The sequence below is a fragment of the Etheostoma spectabile genome, chromosome 9 (assembly GCF_008692095.1).
Source record: "Etheostoma spectabile isolate EspeVRDwgs_2016 chromosome 9, UIUC_Espe_1.0, whole genome shotgun sequence".
Classification (NCBI taxonomy): Eukaryota; Metazoa; Chordata; class Actinopteri; order Perciformes; family Percidae; genus Etheostoma; species Etheostoma spectabile.
In genome coordinates this window covers 8,660,538-8,665,531 of record NC_045741.1, presented here as the reverse complement: position 1 = coordinate 8,665,531, position 4,994 = coordinate 8,660,538, and positions in this window count along the sequence as shown.

Below are 4,994 nucleotides of genomic sequence, written 5' to 3'. Positions count from 1 at the left end.
AAAAGTGGTATCAGCGCATTTACTTACTTATTTATTATTTATTACATCTCCTCCACAATTTTACGATAGTTTTTGTTGTTGTAACTGTGCTTTGTTTCTGGAATGTATTTTGATTGTTACTTTATGCAATGCATTGATATGCCTCTTTAAAGCAAGTTGTGAAACCCTAAAACGTCATCTATCTAAGAGCTAGTCTGATTTTAAGAGAGGTAACATAAAACTCTGCTGAGTGGTCGGTAGAAGCTGATGGCTTTTATTATGCTAATAAACAAAAAGAATCTGAGAAAACTGAAAAACTGTAAAGCCCTTTTTGGGATTTTCTTGTTGTTGCAACTCCAAGCAATAGGATCAAAAAATGACTTTGTATTACCGGCTTTTGTACACTGACAATAAAAGCAACATGGACTCAAACATTTCTTTAACTGGTTGGTCAAATAAATAGATAATAAAGATATTAATAAATAAAGATATGTATGCCATAAGAATAATTTCAAAGATTGTGCAAACACTTTAAATGGGCTTGTTGACAGTTTTTAAGCCTGCAGAGAAGAGAAACATGCATTTTGTGAGTGCAACTTGAGTGTTTTGCTGACAGGAGATTATGAGAAAGAAATGACCTCCACTGGTAACACATCTCAGGACTAATCTGAGTTCCGAAAAGGAAATGGCAACATTAAAGCCATATTTTGTATTTATTACACCCCTATTGCTGACATGCTGATATCACCGTGAGACTTTTTTTCCCCTCCGACTCACACACATGTGCATTCTCCTCCAGAGCACCCTTGCTTTGCAGTGCTTGTCTCAGAGCTCCCTTTGTTGACCTTCACCCAGTGTTGAGTGAAATGTCAGGAGAACGTTCTGCATATATAATCTAAGCCAAGGAGTCAAAATAAAACTCAGAGATTAGCCGAGGATTGACGCTTGCTGGTATTTCTGGAATAACGTCAGACCAAGATTACACTTCCAAAAAAAGCATCTGGCAACCGTGAAGCAGTTGCCTTACAGCAAATATCACACTCACATGAAGAAAAACAAATACATAAGTATTATATTATATATTATATATATCAAATACTTTACATATTTGACATATAATTGAAACAGAATGGTTCTCATCTAAATAATGTGTCTCCATTTGAAAATGGAATGAGAACTGTTGTCAATGCCAGTGAACCAATGCGTTCTCACTGCCAGCTTATCGGATACTGATGCTTGGTCAGTGGCCGTCAGTGTCAGATGGAGATAAAAAAGGCACCCTTTAGCAATTGCTGCCACTCCAGTTGCCATAGAAGCACGTTATCCAATTGCCACTGCTGTAAAATGACATAGTATTAAGCGTGACAATGGTAGTGGAGATACACTCCTATAGGTTTTATTAGAGGGTAGAGAATATGGTTTGAAGGACTTGTTGTTTTGGTTCTCCATCCTCATCATATCTAAACCAGAGAACTTTGCAAATTTAAACACGTGGTTAATGATGTGAAACGGTCACAATTTGGTTATGGGTAGGTATCAAAACTAAAACCAGGTGTTGCTGTGAAGACATACCACAAATATGTGTAGTCAGTCTAGTGTGGCTGCATGACATCTGCTAAGGCTTTGAATATTGAAGCGGTTTTAATGAGCATTTGTATTTGATCACGGAAAGCTCTTATGCACTCTCATCGAGTCCCATAATTACAATGTTCAAGTTTAATGGCTGTGAAACTGAATGCAGTAAAAAAAAAAAACAAGAGCACAAAAACATGCAAATAAACTCAGTACAAAATACTGCACATTATAACTTAATGCATATTACATATTTGTCAGGTTGGTAATTGCAATCCACTGCCTTGTCAAGCAATACGTATATTTTTATTGTGCCATTTGGTAACCATTTCCTTTGAAAAGGGAGTTTTATGGTGTTGCCTTAGCTTTCTCGTGACCATAACATCTGTAAATTGAGCGTAGAGCTTCTGTCAGCGTGGTGAACAATGCACCTGGATGCCAACTGGTACCAGTTTATTTGAACAGCGGTCCAGCCATTGCCGTTGGCCTAAGTACACATCCACTCAAAGGACTGTCTCTTCCTGAACTTTGGCTTCCAGGACAATCCTGTAATGAAAACAAACATCCAAAGTAGGTTTGTGTACTTGCCTGTGCAAGCGATACTGGAGCTGTACCGTCACAAATAATCATAAAACACAGCATTGTTTAAAGCCTCCAGGTAATAGGCCCTCACTCCACTTTTTTTTTAACTTTTTTCACACAGTGCAAAGTCCACCCTGCTAATGGCTCAAAATCTAAATCTAAAGCACTGTAGAGAGATGTTGAAAGAGGTTGCATTTGCTGTTGCTAAAATACGACTTCTTTAAGAAAAGGTAAAATAGACTCTTTCAGATAATCCAGTTTCCTTTTCTAATTTAAGACCACATTCAGTAAGTGAGTAAGTTTGTGAACTCAGCGTCTAGTCAGAAGCGCAATTATAGTTTTTTTACTTTTTTGTAACCTTTCATGGAGTCAGTGGCTAATTGCAATCATGTTACTTTAAAAAAATAAAAAATGTTGTCATAACTTAGAATTCCACATGGGGGCGACCAAAACTACGCACCATAGCTTTAACCAATTACCCAAGTTATAAAAAGTACTCTCAAGTTACTTAGCGTGTTATGTATTAGAAAGTAATATAGAAACACTGTAAAATTGAAATCACGTTGTATTTGGTTAAGTTTTACTTAAGAAATGTTCGGATATATTAAAGTGTATTTTGGGGTAGTACTCTATGTACCCTTATCCTTAGTACAACAGTACTCTATGTACCCTTAGTGGGCTGTCATTTGGGTACACCATTTACTATACAATCAAATAATTACATGTTAAATATATCACCAGTATCATCATGCTGTTACTCTACTCTGAAATAATACACAATAAACATACAAACATATTTCACATGTATCATTTTTATTTTGTTCATCAATAGTTCAAAATCAGAATCAGCTTTATTTGCCATGCGAGGAATTTTTCTTTGGACCATCGTTGCTCACAATGCACCTGTACATACAAAACAACCAAACAATATGTACACACTAACATATACATACTCTGAACAGAAACAATATGGAGGCAATAGTGCAATAAGTGCAATAAGGAGTGCAAAGAATGCAGGAGTGAATTGTGATAGTTATTTTAAATGTGGAGCATAGTGCAAAGGATGCTGGAATAAATAGTATTATGTTGTATTACAATATGACAGTAGTTGGCTATTTTACCTTTAAAACAAGTCTTTCATTATTTGTGAAATCGGAACAGAAATATTGCACACACAAACTTAATAATCTGAGTGAAAGTCTTTGTTTTTTGACTGATACGAAATGTGATGAAGACTTTTAAATACTTTTGTAAAACAGTATGACACAAGGAACATGTGTTCCAAAGCATGTTGACTTACTCCTGCTCTCCTTAAGTTATTTTACCCTTAAACAAACAGGCAATGGGCTTGTTCCCTGTGGGGACAATAGGTTGTTGCATTCTTTGACGTGATACTAATTTTAGCAGCTTGAACTTTCCTCTTCCTCTCTGAATTAAGTTAGTGCACATGCTCAGTGGCAGAATCTACATTACATCACATGTCATTTAGTTTTTATCCAAAGTGACTTATAATGTCTATATATCAGAGGTCACCCCCAACCGGGGGTTAAGTGTCTTGCTCAGGGAAACATTGGTTGATGTATCGCATTGGGAATCAAACCCTGATCTCCCACACCAAAGGCATGTGTCACACCTACAGCCTTCTGGTATCATACACTAGTAAAGGACTTTTTATCAGTTGTACAAGACATGTTATTACATAACACAAGATTAATAGGGTTTAGCCTAATAATGCTGATGAAAGAGATTTCTCATATCCAACTTAAAGTGCTTTTTGGCTTTTTCTCTTTGCTTTATTGTGGTATATATCTTTTAAATAACAACAAATATATGGTGTTTTTTTAAAAAATGAAACTATGTATACCTGTTCTGATATAACCTCTAAATACAATCATGAACCTGAAAATGAGCATAATATAGATTTATAGCATTTTAATAGACTTTGAAATGTCACTCTTAGGATTTTCTTCCTTTTGGTGGGGCATTTTAGGCCTTTATTATAAAGGACAGCTGAAGTTGGGAAAGGGGAGAGAGAGGGGGAATGACATGCAGCAAAGGGCCACCGGTTGGAATTGAACATGTGGCCTCTGCGTCAAGGACTGAGCCTTAGTACATGGGTCACACGATCAACCAGGTGAACTATCCAGGAACCCCATCACAGAATTGCTTTCTAATAACGTCTGCTACAGATTACAGTTTTGATCATTATGTAAATTGGGGGGAAAATGTCATTATACAACCAAGTCATAACAAAGATAAAAGTGACAAATAGCCAATTCTCCAAAACCACTGTAACACTGTCAAGCAATGTACTGACCATAAAAACTGAGAAGTCCTGATGAAAAGTAATGACTGCACTCTGGTGTGCTTGTTTAACTTGATTAAAAGTCACATAACATGAGTCAACACAACATTAAGCCTGTGTGCCTTGGCAATAGTCAAACAGATGCTGTCTCCATGTTAAAATAAAGCCGTTTTGGGATGATGAAATATTATACATTATACACGTAAGTTAGTATCAAGCAGAGTTAAATGTTTCACAGAGATTTGGCGAGCCAGCTGTGAGCCTTTCCCTCATGCCATGTTGAGGTTGTACCAGAAAAGGTTTACATGGTTTAATAAAAAAAAGAAAAAACATATTTTTGTTGTTTTGCACATTGCTGCAGCTCCTCGTTTCACCCTGTGTGTTGAGCTTTCGGTTTTAGCTACAGAGTGAGTCGTCTCTCTTCTGTACCATTTTTGTTGGGAGTAGCCAAGTTAGGACTACTAGCCAGTCAGAAGCAGAGTATGAGGGTTTACCATGCTAGCAGCTAGGCGAGCATTATACCGTGTGTTACAAAGTGACGCACGTTTGTCACGGA